Source organism: Panthera tigris, chromosome B2 (assembly GCF_018350195.1).
Source record: "Panthera tigris isolate Pti1 chromosome B2, P.tigris_Pti1_mat1.1, whole genome shotgun sequence".
Classification (NCBI taxonomy): domain Eukaryota; kingdom Metazoa; phylum Chordata; class Mammalia; order Carnivora; family Felidae; genus Panthera; species Panthera tigris.
In genome coordinates, this window is record NC_056664.1 from 75052813 (window position 1) to 75074657 (window position 21845).

Genomic DNA, 21845 nt, shown 5'->3' on the forward strand with positions numbered 1-21845 from the left:
CAGAATTCCTGGAGGAAGAACGGCAGCTTAGGTTATCAAGCAGATAGAATCTCTTTCAGAGTGGGCATGGATGGGTAAGAGGAGTTACAGGAGGAGGAGAACAGGGTTTGGTAGGGCTGTATAATGGCAGTGAGGCCAGACCTATCAAGGAGCCAGTGTTCCCATCTGCTAAACAAGTCTAGGAATGAGGAAGGAGACATGAGAGGAGAGGCGAAGGGGGACGGGACAGGAGGGGAGGGGAGGGGAGAGAGGAGGGGAGGGGAAGGGATGAGAGGAGAGAGGAGAGGGGAGGGGAGAGGAGAAGAGAGGAGAGGAGAGGAGAGGAGAGGAGAGGAGAGGAGAGGAGAGGAGAGGAGAGGGGAGGAAAGAGTGAAGGGAGGGAAGGGGTGAGTGGTGAAGCATTCCTTTCTTAATTGGAATGGCTGGTGGTGCCTTCCAGCACAGAAGATGCACACCAACTCTTGGGTCTCACACAAAGGGAGAGCAGTGCTACCTCTCTAGAGCAGAAACACCCTAAGAATGAGCCATCTGTTCCCATCTTACCTGCCTGGCTTGCCATCTTCGTGTGCTCTCAGATAACTAATTTGGAGATAAGATCTCTCTCCCTACCTATCCCTTGCCATTTGTTGCCTTTTTCTCCTACCTTGTCATTACTAGAAGGGGGAGTATCAGCTAAGCCAGACCAGGGTGGTAGGAGATTGGGGCCCAGACTGACCCAATCAGGAAAAAGCCAGACATTAGGACATGAACACAGATGAGGGCTGTGTTGGCACACCAGCAGGCTGACCACACCATGTGCTTAGGGGCGGCAAATAGAGGACCTGACATTCTCAGAGAATGTTCTATTTCAAAATAACTTCAAAGCTATTGCCATAAGAAATATAAGAACATACTGTTAGAATTTCTAATTTTTTTTAATGTTTATTTCTTTTTTTGAGAGAGAGAGAGAGACGAGCCTCAGACAGCATGAGCAGGGAGGGGCAGAGAGAAGGGGAGACACAGAATCCAAAGCAGACTCCAGGCTCTGAGCTGTCAGCACAGAGCCTGACATGGGGCTCAAACTCATGGACTGTGAGATCATGACTTGAACCGAAGTCAGACACTTAACCAACCGAGCCGCCCAGGAGCTCTTGTATTAGAATTTCTTACACTCACATCAGTTTATATAAAGATCTTAATCTGGCCCTCTATGAAAGTGTGGTAAATTGGGACTAAGTCTCTAATCCAAAGGGTTTCTTGGGCAGAGAAGCTGTGATAAGCAGTCCCTGGCCGACCCAGTCACATGAATAACTGAGGTCTGTAGCAAATGATGCAAAACAATTTTGTAAGCCACATCTCCTTTATTCCTCACTAAACCCTATGTACTGCATTGTATTAATAATTCTTACTTTGTGGATGGGAAATCGATGCTAGGGGACATTACATAACTAACCCAGTTCCTCAGCTGGCAAGCGTAACATTCAGAACTCAAACCCAGATCTTCTCTCCTGAGCCAATGTTCCTTTCCCTCCCCCAAACCATGGCCTCGGGTAACTCTCATAAACCTCTCTTCACCTCAGCTCTGAGAGGATGGAGGTGAGGCAGGAAGCCTTGTCCTTTAAGGTCTGACATACCAAGTGGAGCCTCAGGCAAAGGGAAGCACAATGCAAGTCCAAAGCAAGAGCAGAGTCAGAGGTCAGAGGAGCTCAGGCCAAGGCAATAAATTGATCTTCAGCCAAGACCAGAGTCAGGGCAGCGGGAATGTTCAGGTAGGAATGAAGTGGCCATACGGCAGAGCACAGGGGCAGGGAGGGGGCAGGACTCTGCTGTTTTTATCTCAAAGTTTATTTGCATGCTGCTCGATAACCAGGAAAAAATTATTCCATTTCCCTATTCCCCTAGCTGTGAAATTGAGTATATAAGTGCCTTTTCTGTCAGGATGTAGAGATGGTTCTAGTCCTCAAGGTATTGACATCTAGAAGGAAGATAATGCATTTAAAGGATTCCCATATAAGGCAGGATATTAAAAGAAAAATTTCTATTTCTTTAAAACACAGAGGGGAGGGAGCTATTTTAGATTATGAACACCAACAAAGATTTTGAATGGGTTTGGTATTTGAGTTGGCTGGCCTTTGTCAGGCAGTGGGTTTTGATGAACAGAAGTGGGAAGCCAACACAGTAGCTTGGAAGGGCCAGGGGTACAGTTTGGTTGTCTGTGTGAGGCTGCTTGATGGCAGGTGAAGTCTGTGGCCAATCACGGAGGGTCTTATGTGTCAAGATAAGGGGTTTGTCTATAACACTAAGGGCAGTGGAGACCCTTGAATGATTTCCAGCAGGAAAATGGCATCATGAGAAGATAAGTAGTGATCAGTGATACTCTCCCAGAGAAGAGCCAGTGATTTAGGACATAATGGCAGGGAATCAATACATTTTTTAAACTTTTTAACATTTATTTTTTATCATTTTTGAGAGAATGCAAGCAGGGGAGGGGAAGAGAGAGAGGGAGACACAGAATCTGAAGCAGGGTTCAGGCTCTGGGCTATCAGCACGGAGCCTGACCTGGGGCTTGAACTCACAAACTGTGAGATCATGACCTGAGCTGAAGTTGAATACTTAACCAACTGAGCCACCCAGGGTGCCCCTCGATGCATTTTTTGAAAATCGAGTTTGCTAGGCCCTGGTGCCCAGTTTGCTCAAACATTTAGTTTAGTTGTTGCTATGATGCTATTTTTCAGATGTGCTTAGTCAGTAGACTTTAAATAATATTGATTACCCTCCATAATGTAGGTAAACCTCATCCAATAAATAAGCTGCAGGCCTTAAGCGTTAACACTGAGGTTTCCTGAAGAAGGAGTTCTGCTCAAGGCTACAACATAGAAACCCTGCCTGAGTTTCAAGCCTGCTGGCATACCCTGGAAGTTTTGGACTTAAGCCTTCACCATCAACTCTTACCTGAATTTCTAGCCTGCCAGCCGGGCCCACAGATTTTAGACTCACCAGCCCCCAAGCCATTTCCTTAAAATACATGTTGGCAGAGATAGTCTCATGTGCACAGTTTTCTAGTTCCAATTTGGCCAAGAATGGACCTTGGCCTTTGAGATGAAGCTCATCACCTTGTGTGAAAACTCGTTTCTGCTTCCCACTCTGTTGACTGCTCCTTTGTTCTGCTTAAGTGTGTTGTAAGTGGCCCTCAGGCACAACCCCCAGCTTCCAGTATTTCAGACTCCACAGGGGATGGGTCAGTGTCCTTCTATCGTCAGGAAAGAGAGGCTCTTAGGGCAATTGCCCTGTGTCGGCTGTGCTGGAGGCTGACCCACTTGCCACGAAGAACCAATGTGCACTATTGGAGCTAATCTTGCTCTGTCTCTTCTCTATGTGAGTGAAGACTTGTTCCATCCCAGTGCTTGACTGCGTTGTATTTTCACCCTTGGTACTCTGTTTGACACAGTACTCTGTTTGACGCTAAACCCTTCCCTCTCTTATATGTGTGTATGTGTGTATATATGTGTGTGTGTGTATATACATATACACACACACACACATATACACACATATATATAATTTCATATCCATTCACCTATCCATTTCTATATCTCCTGTTGGTTCCATTTCTCTGGAAAACCCTAATACACGCTCCAACTATTTCCCAAAGTATTTTGAGATGGCTAAGCAACCACCTTTAGTATAATATGGCTTTACATTTTGTAGGTTTAAACCATTTTTTACGGCAGTCAATGAACCTTCAGTAGATTTGGGTATCTCCTTTATTTCCTCCCAGTTCATGGCTTACTGTCCCCAGGTCACTGCCCCCCATCTGATGATCCTACAGCAAATTCACTAAAAGAATAGAAATGATGGGTCAGCAGACTGACCTCTGGAATCTGGAAATAAGATTTAGTCTGCAATTTATACTAAGAAGTATTAACATAGCCTACCCTGCTGCCCATTCTGCCTTAAGATTTAGATATTATATGTTTATGAGAATTAGGTGGCATCTCTGAAGGAAACCAGAAGTTTGTGGAGTAAAACAGGATATACAGAGGTCTTAGAAGGTGTGACAAGAAGCTTACAGAAAGTGTGGTGATGTTGATAAGGGAAAAATGGAGAGGAAGAGATGGGACACTATTTCTCCAGGGCTAACAAACTATGGCTGTAATGAGGACTCTGTCTCAGGCCTCCCAGATGACACTGGTCCTTTCCATAGGCACACTCTGAGATTTCTCTGTGACATGGAAGACCTACTTCCTCCTCTTGGAGCCCCGTTGTCTTGTCTGTAACACGACAGCATTGGGCCAGATGATCTGGAAGTTCCTTTCTAGTTCTGGCTTTTTACAACTCTGTAACTTATTTTCCCAAGTCAGCTATGTGATTTGGAAGAGATGTTATTTCAGTGGACTTTGTGTTCTCTTAGTAAATGAAATTGAAATATTTATGTTTCGGTATTCAAATCCACCTTTGTGGGCTTTGATTAGCATGAACATGTTCTCCCTCCAAATTATGTCCAGGCAGACTTACCAAATCATCAAACTAGTCCCATTCACCCTTTACACAACATCCAAGATGTTTGCACAGTGACTAAGGAGAATGGAGGTCCCTCCCGTCAACAAACAAAGAAAATAGCTTTTAAAAGTCATAAATGATACATGGTAAAAAAAAAAATTGGGCAATATACCAAATATAAGGAAAAAAGCAAAAAAGGCTAGAATTTCACACATCAGTGATCATTCTAACATGTATTTTCTATGTTTAGATGTACACACATACATAAATTTATGTAAATGAGATCATATATATGTAATTTTGCAATATTTTTAAAAATTTTGCAGTATTTAAAAAAATTTTGAAAACCTATAATTAAAATTTTTATTTAAGGGGCACCTGGGTGGCTCAGTCGGTTGGGTGTCCGACTTCAGCTCAGGTCATGATCTCACAGTCCGTGAGTTTGAGCCCCGCATCGGGGTCTGTGCTGACAGCTCAGAGCCTGGAGCTTGCTTCAGATTCTGTGTCTCCCTCTCTCTCTGCCCCTCCCCTGCTCATGCTCTGTTTCTGTCTCAAAAATAAATAAAAACATTAAAAAATTTTAACAAAAATTTTTTTATTTAAAATTATTTTAGAGTTCAATAATTTTATTGAAAAATATAAAAAATTATAAAATATTTAAAGGACATTGACATGAAAGGGAAGATTAACACATTTGCTTTCTCAACTCATAGTTGTACCATCCATGTCTAAAGATGCTGAAAAATGTGAAAATTGACACAATGGAGAATTCTCTGACTCTCCAAAGAGACTGGGCAAAACTGTAAATGAAACCAATGACAAAACCTTTGTTTGCCTTGCTTAATAGACATTAATAATTTACCCATTGGGTCTTACACAATGGAAAAATTTCAGATAATACAGAGTATCAACTATGTTGTCCCTCTATATTGCCAATTTAGAATTGCCAGTTTTCACACCAATAACCTAGTGTTTAAAGCAGAAATAATTGAATATCTTAAATGTGGACTTGATGAGCTCTTAAATGCCAAAACTTATGTTACAACTTTTTGAACTAGAAATGAAAACTCCATGGATCATCTTCCAGGATATTATGAGACCAAAGGAGTACAAAGAATAATTCAGAGATACAGCCTTTAACAATTTTACTATCAGACATTGCTCAATGTCTATTGGGTGAAGAGTAAGTCAAAGAAACAGCAGAAGTACCAGTTTCCAGTATTACGGCAACTCCGTGCAGACTTTACTACAGACATAAAGACTGAGTTAACATCTCCTCTGCAGAATTGCCGTTTGCCTTACAAACAAACAGCTTAATTAGCAGATAGGAGACAATGGCGCCTGCTGCTTGCATCTTCTTACCAATCCTAGGCACAGAGAAGACTTCTTTTATGTGAATGCTTGGCCACGAGACACAGCAGCACTGAAATATTCAAAGTATTGAATAACTCTTTTTGAATCTTATGGTTTTTCCTTGGGACAACCGTGTGACATTTTACTGAAGGTACAAAAGCAGTGGTGTGTGAAACCACACCACAGTATGACCTTCACAGGGTGATTATGAGCATTTCATGAACGAGTTTTTGATCTAATCACTTTTTAAAAATGTTCATGTATTTATTGTGTGTGTGTGTGTGTGTGTGTGTGTGTACGCGTGTGTATAAGAGAGAGAGGGAGAGAGAGAAAGAGAGGGGAGGGGAGACACAGAGGGGGAGAGAGAATCAAAAGCAGGCTCCACACTGTCAGCCTAGAGACTGATGCAGGGCTCATGAACCTGGAGATCGTGACCTGAGCCAAAATCAAGAGTTGGACACTTAACCGACTGAGCCACCCAGGCGCCCCTTGATTAATCACTCTATTTTTTTCGATCTTCATTTATTTATTTAGTTTTAATGTTTATTCATTTTTGACAGAGAGAGAAAGAGAGCACAAGTGGGGGAGGGGCAGAGAGAAAAGGAGGCACAGAATCCAAGGCAGTCTCTAGACTCTGAGCTGTCAGCACAGAGCCTGACACCGGGTTCAAAATCATGAATCGCAAGACCATGACCTGACCCGAAGTCAGACACTTAACCAACTGAGCCACCCAGACGCCCCGATCTAATCACTTTTAAAGTGGTGAAAATGGTGCCTGGCCATAGTAAGCTCTTTATAAATGCTTATTAAATACATTTAAAAATAAATACGGTATGGCTTGTTTTTCCTTTAGAGGCCTGTCTGATTCACAGTGGGGCAGGATTGGGGATCTCCAAGTACCAGAGTCTCTCCCCTCCAGCACCTGCTTGCCCCAGTGAGCTGCTCTCCGGACCTGAGTCCTGGCTCACCACAGACAGCCTCAGCCTCCCACACTGGGTTGCATCTGGCTACATCTGGAGATCGACCATCCTGCCTAGGAAGCAAAATTTCCACATTCAGGAAGTGGAATGATTGCCTTTCAAATACAACAGGCATATTTTCTGAGGTACCCTTCCACCTGTGTACAAATATCAAGAAGATCAAAAGAAGACTGAAAAGAGCCTCAGAACATTTCTGTTCTGTTCTCTCAGAACAGAAATTACTCAGAGAAACAAAATAAGGGAAGAAAACTAAGTTGGGAATAAACATTTCTGGATTATGTTACAAATTTGGTTGTTGGGACAAATCATCCTGTTTAAAAGGATTAACAAGTCTTCTTTCTTGTCTAGTGTTCTCTTCAGGCACTGTGAAGGCGTCTTGAGAAAGTTTGTCTCCTAAAAGCATATAATCTTTGCCTGCAGTTTGTTCAATAGAAGTGAGTAATTATTATACGCTTGAATCAGTCACATCATGTTGGCTGAGCCTTCAAATTACTTCAGACTGGATCAGTTGCAAACCTTTCTTTTTCCTATTTAAACCATAATATTTGGGGTTTACATATGTTTAATTTGCTATGAGCTGTTAATGAGGATAATGTTCTTCTTCTGAGTTGGAATAAAAGAAAAAATTTCTTAAATAAGCCCCTGAGGCCTAAGAAGTCTCATGGAACTTTTAGGCCCTACAGACAGGAACCAGGCACTGAAGAAGAAATATTTTATTTTATTTTATTTTATTTTATTTTATTTTATTTTATTTATTTATTTATTTATTTTTGGAAGAAGAAGAAATATTTTAAAATAGGTATCTTTCTAGGGCGCCTGGGTGCCTCAGTCGGGGTTAAGTGTCCGACTTCGGCTCAGGTCATGATCTCTCAGTCTGTGAGTTCAAGCCCCACGTCGGGCTCTGTGCTGACAGCTCAGAGCCTAGAGCCTGCTTCGGATTCTGCGTCTCCCTCTCTCTCTGCCCCTCCCCTGCTCTCACTTTCTCTCTCTCTCTCTCTCTCAAAAATAAATAAAGATTAAAAAAAATTAATTGAAATAGATATCTTTCATATGCTGCATCCACCATATTTTTTATACATAGGAACATTCCAGTAACTAAATTCACCTTTAAAGAATGAGTGGTCTTCAATAAACGTTTGAGAAGATGCTGTAATTGCTGCATGTGCCAAGAGATAACATGAGTGCTAGTCCATCGGCCTGCACAAAGGACTATCGCTCACTTCCTGGTGTGTAGCAACAACAGTGACACCATCGGCTCAGGGGTAGAAGGAGGAAGCTATAACATGGCCTCCAGTGTGCCTGTGAAGAGTGACTTAGGATCTTCGAGTTAGTAGTTCAGGTGCTTAATACACGTTACTGCCCTTCTTTGACGTCCTTACTTGACTCCAGTGACCAGAGAGAAAACTGGCAGTCTGTGTGATCTGTGCCCACCTGCGGGGACATTAGGGTCCCCTCTACATTCAGTACCACAAATTTAGGAGCATAAACAACATTTACAAATGTCTTCTCATCGGTAGGCTCGCTTGCCTGGCATTTGACCTAACGTTGAGCGAGAAAAGCACGGTGGTCATTTTCTTTACAGTTCCTGCAGAAGGCCGGAGACATTCTCCAACACTCCCATTTCCCTCTATGCACTCATTATGGCTCACTGTCAAGTTACCCACATCTATCTGGAGTCTTGCAGTCTTCCGTACATTTCCTGCCCCGTGCGCAGAGTTGTGTTTCCTTTCATTTGTTCTGTGACTCCTGTGTGCAGACTTGGAGCGTGGCCTTCCTATCCTACTTGGGCATTCCCGAGCTCAGTGAGCAGATACACTTGCACTGCATCTACGTCCATGTAGTCAGAAAACCTCACCTGGATTTCCTCTCAGCTCTGGTCTTGCTACATCCATGAACCCTAGTCACTGCTCATTCATTTGGGGTTGTGCTCACACATGTTGTTTTTGTTGTTCAGAATATCTTAGTTCTAAGCACATGGGTGGGCCTCAATGAACACTTGTTGACCTGGCGCTGGGTTAGATTAAGTTGGCTTTCTTATTCACTCATCCCATCCATGGTCATGCAAGGCTGTGGTGGAGGCAGGGCGAGATTGTGAAAAAGCAAAGAAATGTGGGTTTTGTAGTCAGACATACATAGTTTGCTTTCAACCCTTGCTCCTTGCAGGCTCTGTAACCTTTGGCAAGTTGCCGTAGAATCAGAATAAAATGGCTCTTAGTAGTGAGTGTGACAAAGAAATAAGATAATATGAGAGAGCCTCTAGCCCAGTGCCTATATCCTGGCTCCCCTGCCTGCAGCCTCTTCCTATCTCCACACCTTGAACCCAGTGCAACATGGAGGCACTGACTCCAAGCAGCAGGGACACCCTCTGACTTCCTCTGGCTCTTCTCACAGGGGGCTGGGCATCTGCAGCAATGGGCAGTTGACACAGAGGCTCCTGGCAGATTTGATCCCTCTAATTAACAGATCTCATTAAGGACTATGAGGAAAAAAAGAAAAAACTATTTGGGGGAAAGTATTTGCAAGTCATCTGATTGATGAAGAATGTGTCCTGAATGTAAATAGAACTCTTCAAAACTCAAAAATAAGAGAACGCACTATTTCAAAAAATAGACAAATGATTTGAGCAAACATACCACCAAAGAAGATAGATAGATTACAAATAAGCACATGAAAACATGCTCAGCATCATAAGTCATTAGGGGGAGGCAGTTAAAATCATAGTGATACCACTGCACAACTCTGAGTGGCTAAAGTTGAAAGGGCTGACCAGCCGGGGTTTGGTAAGGATGTGGAGGAAACAAAACTCTCACACACCTAGTGGTGAGAATGTAAATGGTACAACCACTTGTCATTTTCTTAAAAATAAAAGCCTGTCTCTACTGTATGACCTCATCATTCCTCTCCTTGATATTTACTCAAGAGAAATGAAAGCATAGTCACACGAAGATTTGTAAACAATTATTCGTAGCAGCTTTATTCATAATGTCTCCAAACTGGAAACAATACAAATGTCCATCAACAGGTGAATGAATAAACAAGCTGGTATATCCATAGAATGAAATCCTATCAATGAAATAAATAATACTAGCTCTAAAGAGGAATTAACTATTAATACTCATGGTAACATGGATTAAACCTCAAAATAATTTTGTTGAATGAAAGAAGCCAGATCAAAAGAGTACCTGCTGTAGGCTTCCATTTACATAAGGTGCTAGAAAATGCAAACTAATCAATAGTGACACAGCATATGGATCAGTGGCTGCCACGGGGTCTCCAGAGAAGGCAGGCTGGGATTATGAAAGGTCACAAGGAAACTTTTGCTGGTGGTGTATAGTTTACTCTCTTAATTGTGGTGATGGTTTCACAGGCGTATGCATACGCCAAAACTTTTCTACACTTTAAGTATGGGCAGTGTATTCTATGCCCATTATACCACAATAAAGCTGTTAAAAATATTTAAAGGAATAAGTGGAGACAAAAAGAAGACTCTGAAGCAGTCAGTTCTGAGTGGCGCCGTAAGCATTTCCAATAACTAAACAGGCCACTGTGTCATCTGGTGACAAAAATGCAAGCACTTTTTAGGAACAATTCCTGATTTTTTGTTCCCACCCATCGGGACTACTCATGGTCCATTGCTCGGTGGCTCTGAGACTGCCCAGCACCACCCGATCCTGCGGGAAGGAGACCACACTCCAAATCGGGCTCAGGGCACCCATTCATTGTAGCCACCATCAAGTTCCTCTTCTCATCTTTGCATTTGAATGAGGAAAAAATGACATACAGTGTCCATTAGCTTCAGACAAAACCAACTTTATCTCCTCCTCTCCCCACAGAGACCTTTCCGTGTCCTTCTGTAACCCTGCCACAATCCTAGTGTCCCAATCCTCATGTGCCACAGTCCTCCGCAGTGTGTGTGCACAGGAAGTCATTTTCTGAATATCAGTTTTTACAAACTTTCTTTGGTAAATTTAAAAATGAGTAAATTTATGAGCACAAGAAATCAGCCTGATTCGGAAGTTATGTGTGAACACTTGAAATAGTTAATAAGACACATCAAGGACAATTAAGACCAAAGCTTCTTTGGTGCAGCTGCTCAGAGGAAGATTTTGTGACCTCCATTCCAGACTCTTGACAGTAATAATCCTGAGTTCTGGCAAAGTCGACAAAGTCACTCTTCTAGAAGAGAAGCTAATAGTGTAGAAAGTGAATAAAGAAATGAATACAATATATAATGTGAATATCAGAAAAATAATTTCTAAAAATAGGGCTTTGGTTAGAAAAACACTTCGGGGCACCTGGGTGACTCAGTCGGTTAAACGCCCAACTTTGGCTCAGGTCATGATCTCATAGTCTGCGGGTTCGAGCCCCGCGTCGGGTTCAGTGCTGACAGCTCAGAGCCTGGAGCCTGCTTTGGATTCTGTGTCTCCCTCTCTCTGCCCCTCCCCCACTCACATTCTTTCTCTTTCTGTCTCTCTCTCTCTCTCTCTCTCTCAAAAAAGAAACATGTAAAAAATTTTAAAAAGAAAACATTTCAAAAAATAAAGCAGACTAGGTTTTATACCCTTGAGTATTAAGTCCTGGTTCCAAAAACTGCAAAACCTCATAAAGGAGATTCTCTCAGATGTCATACAGCAGAAAACTCCATTCTGGCAGTTGTCTGGTACATAAAGAAAGACAAGCTGGTCTAACAGGGAAGAGCAAGGATCTTTGACTCCTGCAACTTAAGTTTGAATTCTGTCTCCACTGCTCACTAGCTGTGTGACCGCAAGTTATTTTTGCTAAGTCTCATTTTCTTCCTCCATAAAATAGGGATCACAATACCTCCTGTCTCATAAGATTTATTTTCAGGTGTGTTAACATAGGAAAACATTCAGCAGTGTTTAGTAGTAAGGACCCAATAAGTATCACCTTTGGTTTTTTTTGTTTTTTTTTTTTTAAATGTTCATTTATTTTTGAGACAGAGAGAGACACAGCATGAACGGGGGAGGGTCAGAGAGAGAGGGAGACACAGAATCTGAAACAGGCTCCAGGCTCTGAGCTGCCAGCACAGAGCCCAACTCGGGGCTCGAACTCACAGACCGTGAGATCATGACCTGAGCCGAAGTCGGAAGCTCAACCGACTGAGCCACCCAGGCGCCCCTGTTTTTATAGAATCTAAATGACATGTGCTTTAAGCCCTTATCTCCGTTCAGAGTTCCCCAAACTTGCCCCATCACAACAATCTTTTGGGACGCTTGTTAAATAAACATACAGATCCCAGGACACCGCCTCAGACCTACTGAACCTGTATGTCCAAGGGAGGTGCCTGGGAATGTGCTTAACAAGAGGCTCCAAAGCTCCAGGCACATTTGGGAGACATAGACGATGTTAGCAAAATTCCATATTCCCTATATCCTGGTCTCAAACTTGGGGATCTGATTGAAATACAGACTCCCAGAATTCCCCACCCCCAGGAAATTCTGGTTTAGCTTTGAGATGGAGTCCATGAAACTGCATTTTATTTTATTTTATCTTATTTTATTTTATTTTATTTTCTTAATGTTTATTTATTTCTGAATGAGAGAAAGAGACAGAACGTGAGCAGGGGAGGGGCAGAGAGAGAAGGAGACACAGAATCCAAAGCAGGCTCCAGGCTCTGAGTTGTCAGCACAGAGCCCTACACGGGGCTCAAATTTATGAACCCTGAAATCATGAACTGAGCCAAAGTCGGATGGTTAACTGACTGAGCCACCCAGGCCCCTCTATGAAATCTATGCATTTTATTTTATTTTATTTTATTTATTTATTTATTTTTTTAATTTTTTACTTTTACTTTTAATTTTAATTTTTTTCAATATATGAAATTTATTGTCAAAATGGTTTCCATACAACACCCAGTGCTCATCCCAAAAGGTGCCCTCCTCAATACCCATCACCCACCCTCCCCTCCCTCCCACCCCCCATCAACCCTCAGTTTGTTCTCAGTTTTTAAGAGTCTCTCATGCTTTGGCTCCCTCCCACTCTAACCTCTTTTTTTTTTTTTTCCTTCCCCTCCCCCATGGGTTTCTGTCAAGTTTGAAATCTATGCATTTTAAATAAGCTTCCCATCCTCAGAAGAAAAGGACCCTCAGCCCACACTTTGAGAAGTGCTGCCCAGTGCATACCCCATTTAGACTAAAAAGAGAACTCTAAGAATAGTCTGTAATCTTGGGAGAAGTGTCCTATAGCTTTGCTTCTATTACCAATTCACAGAATACATGAATTAGAATTCATACCAACTTAAATTGATCCCTTCTATGCCAAGTTCTTTGATTTGGAGTCAAAAAGTAATTCAAAGTCTGTCATGCATTTGATGCGTCTGTCCGGGGTTTGCAAGGTTGTGCCTACGTAGGCCTTTTTATCTGCTCGGATCACCGAATCTGATTTAATGACTTGTAGGCACCCTGAAGGTAAGGACTGTGCTTTCTTAGCCTGTGTGGGATGCTAGGCATTTCTTATGCGCAGAAGGCTCGAGAGAAGTATGAACAAAAGAGGTAAGAGCTGGCCTGAGCACAACACTCAATTCCCAGTGAGGCTTTGGCTTTGTGGTGCTGGACTCACCAGCTGCCCCAGCGCCCCTCCTCATAGTTCTGGATTCGCCTCATGTGCTGAGATAAAGCAGAAGACAGATCCTTATAGTGAGGTCAGGCTACGTGGACATTGTATATGTGGACTTGATCGCACGACACTGGATCGGTCAAAGAGAAACACACGTCATGTAAGCCGCCAAAGCATAGGTCTGGAAAGATGTGCCCGGATGTCTGAGCTGGAAAGTGTTGAGACCCGGAAGGGAAGTACAACTCTGGCAGAGAATAGCAGAGAGCATTTCTGCTGATCCAGTGGACCTTGGCCATGAACCAAGAAATACTTTCATTGGGATAAGCGCGCAGTCCTCCACATCAAGTTAAGAGCCACAACAAAACAGAATTTAGTGTATAAGTACGATCAAAACTGTGTCACCAACTTGGGGAAGCATCTTGCTAAGTAACTGACATTTCCAAATATGTATTAGTGTGTGTGACTCACAGACCTGAGGTTTGGATCACGTCATCCATCTCCTTTGGAAATGGACCTGCTCTACTCTTAAAGGCCAGCCCAGGCACTCAGTCTTATTTTTCATAACGTTCCAATTCAAAACTACAGTTCTTGAAGCTCATCTAAAATGATAATTCAGGGAGCTTTCATTTCCGTAGCTGTCTTTTTTAATATGACAACATAAGAGCTTGTAAGTTATCTCTGATAAGCAGCATCATTTAGAGAGGATGAAGGATAAAAGTTTGGGAAGCTCTGAAGTTTATTTCCATCTCTATTCCTCATTTGCTGAGAGAATTATGGCAAGTGATTTAAGCTCCTAGTTCCTGAATTTCTTCCCCCCATGGTCCACAACCAGTCACCGGGTGAATCATTTCACACAGCTCTCCTAAGAATGGAGAGTAACATGTCTTTCTACAACTCCACAGGAATCATACCTGCTGAATAATAAAGAGGACAAATAACTTATGTTTAGAATCATAGGTAATGTTGGAAATTATCAGGATGCAGTTCTTCTCACAAAAGTGCTAGGAATTTTAGTGTTCTGAATGAAAGGGTTTTTTTGCTTGTTTTTTAATGGCCACGCTGGTTTACACCAATAAACAGAAAATCTCATTATCCTTTTTCTCCCCACACACCTGCTTCATCTAGCTTAGAGGCAAAAGAAAGATTAATTTGTTTTGTATCATGGACAGAGAGTTATTCAGGAAATTAAACCATGGATCAATTGGAAACAGACATAGTCGGAAGTGATCTCATCATTAAGTTATGTTCCCAAAGACACACAACTCTCCCAACTTACAGAATTCAAGCCAGTTTACAAACCTTATGTATTTCTTTCTTCCCAAACTTCCATCCATCTCCATTTCCCTAAATATTTGTTAGAAATGTTTTTAGCTGTAAGAAACAAAGCCCAACTAAGAGTAGCTTAAATCATGAGGGTATTTATTATTTCCTTAATAAAGAGTCCAGAAGTAGATGGCTTTAGGGTTGTGTGATATTTCAATAACGCCATTAAAGACCCAGACTACTTAATCTTTTGCTTCACCATCCATAGAGTGTGGGCCTATTGTCCTCTTGTTTGTTGTCATTGGATGCTCATAAAGTGCCCGGTATGACTCCAGAATCATATCCTTTACATTATTTTCAATGGCAGAAAGCAGAAAGATAGGGACAGGTGAAAAAAGAGGTGGTTTGGCCACTGTCGAGTTATACAAGGCATGAAAAGAAGAGGACTTACTCCTTAGCAGGGTGTAAGTGAGGAAGAGTTAGAGATAAAGAACAGTAATGACATTGAGCACTTTATGTCAAGCATGGTACTTTACAGTTGTTATCTTTTTAAATTCTCACAACAATGCTGTGACATCAGTACTATTAAAATATGCATTTTATAGAAATAAAAATTTGATGTAACAAAACTAAAAGTGATTTAAAAAGTGCTTTCGAATGACATTTATCCTACCATTCCATGTGCAATGTTTTCATTTTTGTCCTGGATATGAGCATGTGTGACTCATACCCCCTTCAAGGAAGGAACTGTTGGCTCAGCTACTAGGAGCGTTGTCAGCGGACAACCTTCAGATGGAGGCCCCTGCAGGCAGACGATTGCCTTTCCCAAGGTCACCCCTCCCTGGAGTGTCCACACGTCCAATGACTGAGTTGGGTGGGAGTGTGCAGGACAGGTATTCTGGCCCAACAGGGGATAACCGATAGACTAATTTAGCTAGACTTCTCCCTCTGACCACCCTCCTTCTTGCCTTCCCTTTTCCACAGGTGATGATCCTAAGGCTCCCTGAAAAACATCTTAAACCCAATTCGGTCTCAGAGTCTGCTTCCCAGGAAAATCAAACTGCAACAATTTTGAATATCCTTTCTACCTCTTGTCTACAGGCATTGTATTTTTATTTTATATCATTGCAGACATACCCATGTACTTTGAGTTTGATTTTTAAACTTAACATTCTATCATGAACATCTCCTCATATTCATAGACTTTTTAATTTCCTGTTTAAGATGTAAAAATAAAATATAACCATATTACATATGTTTGAAGAAAGAAGAGAAAGTTACCCACAATCCTACTACCAAACATAGCTGATTGACATTTTGATATATTTCCTTAATTTTTTCTTCTGAATAGTTTTATAAGGTTATAATCACAATGTATAAACAGTGTCCTTTTTACATTCTTTAAATTTTATCTATGTATTTTTATGCTCTCCCTTGAGCCAGAAAAGATTAAAGGCAAGTTATTAAATTACATAAATTTAGTAAAATGTAAGCCAGACATCAGCTAGGGCCTCCTATTCTTCAGATATTTTGGTAAACATATCCAATACTTGAACACATGACAAATGAGAATTCGGAGCCCTTCTAAGGTTTTGAGAATTTCCTACTACTCACTTACTCACAATTCTTGTTGCAGCTTCCTGTCTCCCTAAGGGAGACAACTGGCTCCCCAATCCTGCCATGTCAACCTGGGTGATAAGCACCTTCTCCAGTTGTCTTACACAAAACTCCCACAAAATAAACCAAAACCAAAATCCACTTTCAGAAAGCATTCTGTGACTTTTCTCACTTCTCTAAAGTTTGGGGGACCACTGGATGCAAAGCCTTCTGACATCTTGCTGTTCCCTAAGTCCTCTCTCTTCTCCTGGAGCAACTGACAAATTCTTCCCTTCGCCTCACGTACGACCGTTCCACCCACTTTTGGGCTATTCAGGATGAGCGTCTATACCCCAAAGCAGGTGATTCCAATTCAGATAATTTCCTCAACAAGGGCAGGTCTTGACCTAAAGGAGTTTTCTGTTTTTCCAGGCTAAGAAAAGAGAAATGTTTTTGGATATCTACATTAAAATTAGAGGGTGAGGAAATAGGTCAGAGAGAAAACAAAAGGGAAAGAATATGATACCAGGAGAGAGGACAGGACATAAAGTGTATGTTATAAAGTTTCTGCATTTGAAGACTTGCTAGGGAGGGCTGAGGAGGGGTCAAAGTTAAGCAACATGACAAGGGAGTATTCCAATAACTTAGCAGCTGGTGGAACCTGAAGACCAGAAGAGATGGTGAAATAAAAGGTAACACCAGAGGGGTGCCTGGGTGGCTCAGTCCGTTAAGTGTCTGACTTTGGCTCAGGTCAGGATCTCATGGATCATGGGTTTGAGCCCTGTGTTGGACTCTGTGCTGACAGGTCAAAGCCTAGAGCCTGCTTCGGATTCTGTGTCTCCCTCTCTCTCTGCCCCTCCTTCGCTCACACTCTGTCTCTCTCTGTCTCTCAAAAATAAATAAATATTAAAAAAAAATTAAAAAAAGATAAAGGTAACACCAGAATTAGGAATCTGGGACTAGGGAAAGTAGCCCCACCTTGAGATAAAATGAGAAACTCTGGAAGGAAGTTCATTTTGGAGGGTAAGGCAATGCATGTACCTTCATAGGTAAGAATCCAGCTGGATTTGTTTGTAAATGGACTTGGAGTATGTATAAACAGGGTACTGAGGGTGTTGTTTGCTCTATTCTGGCTCCTGGCTGAATATAAGCTTACAAACATAAGCATTTGTGAAGAACTATGGAATGACACTGTATCATCACATCAGTCCAAAGAGAAGGGAGATTTATAGTAAGAGATGGGATGAATCAAAACATTTTTGGTAGGGATCAGATGATAGGGTGGTGTGGAGAGATGGATTAATGGGACTGGTAGAAAATTGTGTCTATGAATTCTAAAGTGTCCACAATTAGGGTTTTTCTTTTTTGTTATTTTGCCCGTCAGAGTGTTGGTGTTATTTTGTGAAAGAGGAAAGCATCGTGCTGGGAATGAAAAACGATTTTCAGCCACTTGCTGCTTTAACTCTGTTACCCTGGCAACCAATTTTCTCAGCCAGGAGGGATGATTTTACTACAGAGACACCCTATATTGGACTATTGTGATTTCAAAGGAAAATATTTACAGCTCTGTCAGTATAGCTGTTCCAGTTGAGATTGTGACAGCATGGCCCAGTAAACTCAATTTCAATGATTTCTGAAGAGTTTTTCCATTATTGACTCCAAGTAACATCACTGTTTTAACCAAGAGCAAACCCCTGCAGCATGCATAGCCCATATTGGTTGGGGTTTGTTTATCTTTTTCTTTCATCTCTATCAATGATGAAGTTAGTTGATCCCCTTTGAAGTTGAAATCAAACCAAAAGATTAAAATAATTATGTGAGACAGTTGTGGCTGGGCCCAATGGACAGTTTTGTCCTCATCCCATGACCATCTTGGAAGAGAACTCAGGGGGCTTCTCATTTTTCCAAATGAAAAGCGTCTCCCTCAAGCATTGGTGAGAAATGGACATTCCACTGCAGGCTTGGTGGGGAAGCTGGTTGACATCAGAGAGCTCGGAACCTTTCACTTCCTCCCCATTCTGGGCAATTTTCCTCGTCTCTGCTGTAGCCTGCTGCAGTCTCCCCCTTCTTCTCCCACCTCCCTCCCTCCAGCGTTACCTTCCTGGGGTCCCCTCAACTCCCTCCACATCTCCATTCTTAGATTGACAAAGGGCACTGTAAACTCCTCCAGCTGGGCCTCATGCTCATCTCCTCAAACTGTCCTATAAGGAAGCCACTGGTCACCATACTGCTGGCTTTGTGCTCAACAAATGAAAGCCGTCTCTTACCAGAATCCTTCCTCCTTAGATAATAGGAGGTAATTATAAATTTTTTTTGTCAGTTGTTTGTGTTGAAACTATCTGAGTTGTTTTAGATTTCTCATGTGTTTGGTTTGAAAAGCAAGTTTCTTGGTTTTAGAAGTAAAGCACCTGTCCAGATTCCTACAGTAACAAAATCTGGATGTACTGTTCTGCACCAGAAGTATAAAGAGTGAGACTAAGAGACTGAGCCTCTCAGATCCAGATATTTTTCCTCCTTCTAGTGTAAGATTGCTTCCAATCTTAACTAGCAAGGTGTGGTTCTGATTTGAACTGAACATTTATTTGATGATAGCATTCAGATGATTGCTTTACTGTTTATTATTCTTCCCATCCCATAGTGGTATTTTTTATTTTGAAAGATGATCTTACTAATTAAATTAATCTGAATTGATAAATCATTTGTGTGTGACAGGGAGTTCGAAGGGGGGGTATACTGAGAATTCTTGCATATTTCCAGCCCCATTCTGGAACCAGCCTTACTCCACTCTCAGTGTAGTTCGTCAGAGAATTAAACACATAGAATCAGCTTGCATACCCTCACTACTGAATAATTTTTTACTTTTCTCCCAAACTTTCCTTAACTTCACCTAAAACAGAGGGTCTCTCATTCACTTTTTATTCATCTATAGACTTGTTGAGACAATGTTATAAGCTTTGGCCATATGGACAAATATTATGGAAAGTACGTTGTTCATGTTACGCTTGAATTTGCTTGTGGCAGAGCTGACTTTTTTTTTTTTTTTACTTATATTGCACTTCAATAAACCCCCTAGGCCCAGAATCTGAGGTTCTTTATTTTTTTAAGTTTATTTATTTATTTGGTAATATCTACACCCAACATGGGGCTTGAGCCCATGTCCCCAAGATCAAGAATCATGTGCTCTTCTGGCTGAACCAGCCAGGTGCCCCTGAGATCCTTTAGATTAACAGAAAACTACCACACTTTTATTTTTTGAGAAAAGCAAAAACTAACTCAGGACTTCAAAAATTTAAATATTTTGCATAATAGGGGACTTTCCCTCTGGATTCTTAGTCAAAATACCATTAACATCAATGCTTTCTTTCAATTTTAGCTGTCTGAATTAAAATATTTTAAGAGCCCTTATTTTTACTTCCCTTTGAAATACATGGTGCTAGAAGATACTAGTATAACACAGATGAAGACACAATCTATTTTCTAAAGCAACTTACATTAAAGTAGGGGAGCTAAAGGAGTAAATAAATATTATAGTATAATAAAGGCAAAGACAGAGGTAGACCTACAATGTTAAGGCAGAAGACTCAAGAGTGACTAACTGGCCTGAAGAAGTGGGAGGAAGTCAGGAACTTTTCTCAGGGGTGTTGACACTGGTATTTAAGGGCCAAGATGAGTTTACTTCATTAAGGTGAGATATGCATGGGCAAGAGTGCTCCACACTGAGGAAGCTGCAAGAAAGTAAATAAAATATTGACTGGCAAATGGAACCATGATTTAAAAAACAACACAACTTATTGAAAATCTATTATGTGCCAGGCATTATGTGCCACCAGTTTCTAGGTTATTCATAATTCAAAGCTCTCTAGGGAATGTTGTTATTATTCCTCCTTTCACAGGTGAGGACACAAAAGTTTAATGAGGATGAGTACCTGCCTAATGCTCAACAGTATGATTACACTGGCTGTTCAGCCCAATTGGGTCTGACTCCATTTCTCTTGTGCAGATTCAAAATGAAACTGAACTTGCACGAGGACATAGGTATTTCTGCTTGATTTGTTGTCCCAATTAGTGATACAATAATTTATGACAATTATGGACAATTTAATCAATTATGATAAATGAAATGATTACGCAGGGACTTGGGTGTTCACACAAGCCTTTGAATGTAAAATATAGATTGAATTTGATAATTGGAAACTTTGGATGAAGCATAAATTCAAATGTATTTTTCTGACGTGTAAGAGACCCATTTCTAAGACCAAGACTTCATAAAGATGTCTTATTTCTATTTGTTTTATAATTAGAGATATGGTGTTGATGAGCTCAAGGTAGAAGCATTTGTGGACTTTTTCACCTTTTTATCCTTAAGGAAATAAGCCAAAATGCTAAAATAAATTAGTAGTACATTAAGTTTGGAAGTTTTAAAAACACGTGTTATTAGAACACACACATACAAGTTATCATATTCTTCATGTAGGGTATGCAACTGATGGAGCTTCACTTTCAAAGTATGCTTTTGCACATTTATATTCCAGATGGTACAATTGCATTGATGGCAAGCCCACTGTACATCTTTTGAAATAGCATGTATTCTGATGTATTCAGGATCTATTCAGCACAGCCCAAGGATTGCCTTGGATTTTGTCCCTGACATTGTAAATATAGTAGAGCAGACTAGTAATCATCCCATTTCTTCAAAGGGTTTGAAATATATAGGCACAGAATTACTGTCTGGATTTTCTCATTTCCAAGTGCGCTTTTATACCACACTCTCCATACAGTCAGCATAATTTGAGGTCAGGTACTGTGCTAGTTATAGGCCACAATATAGGTTTCTAAGGATAGAAAGATATATCTGCCAATTTTAATGGGGCATCAAACCTCTATTCCACTAACCATCATGTAGGCTAATGAACAATAAAAGACAGAAATGTGGGCATTTGGCATGGGAAGGAATGGGGAAAACAACAAATTGTGCCACAGAGAGGCTTCCAAAAGTATTTCACAAAGGTCTTACCTTCTGAGTCTCAAGAGTGAATAGGAGCTCTCTAGGAAGTGAAGTAGGATGATATTCCAGGAAGTGAGATGAGTATCAGTAGAGGAAAATGCACAGGTTTTAAAAACAGGAAGTTATCACCAGGCTGGAGGTGAGAGTATGTTGTATGGAAGGAAGAAAGCAGGAATGGCCCAGCAATAGCCCTAGATTTAAAGGCAGGCTGGTGCAGAGTAGGAATGGCTTTGTATTCTTTGTATTCTAAACTTTTTAAAAATGTTTATTTATTTTTGAGAGAGAGAGAGAAAGAGCACAAGCACAAGAGAAGAAGGACAGAGAGGAGGGGACAGAGTATCAAAAGTGGGCTTTGCACTGACAGCAGTGAGCCCAATGCAGGGCTCAAACCCACAAACTGAGATCATGACCTGAGCCGAAGTCAAATGCTTAACCAACTGAGCCACCCAGGTGTGGACCAAAAGCCAGTGCAGGGTATTTTGGCTAGTGAATGAAGGGTTCTGTATTTCAAGGAGTGGTGGGCTTCAGAGAAAGCAAGTCTGTGTATTCTTTTGATAACCTAGCCCTGTATTTGCAGTCTTATTTGGATATTG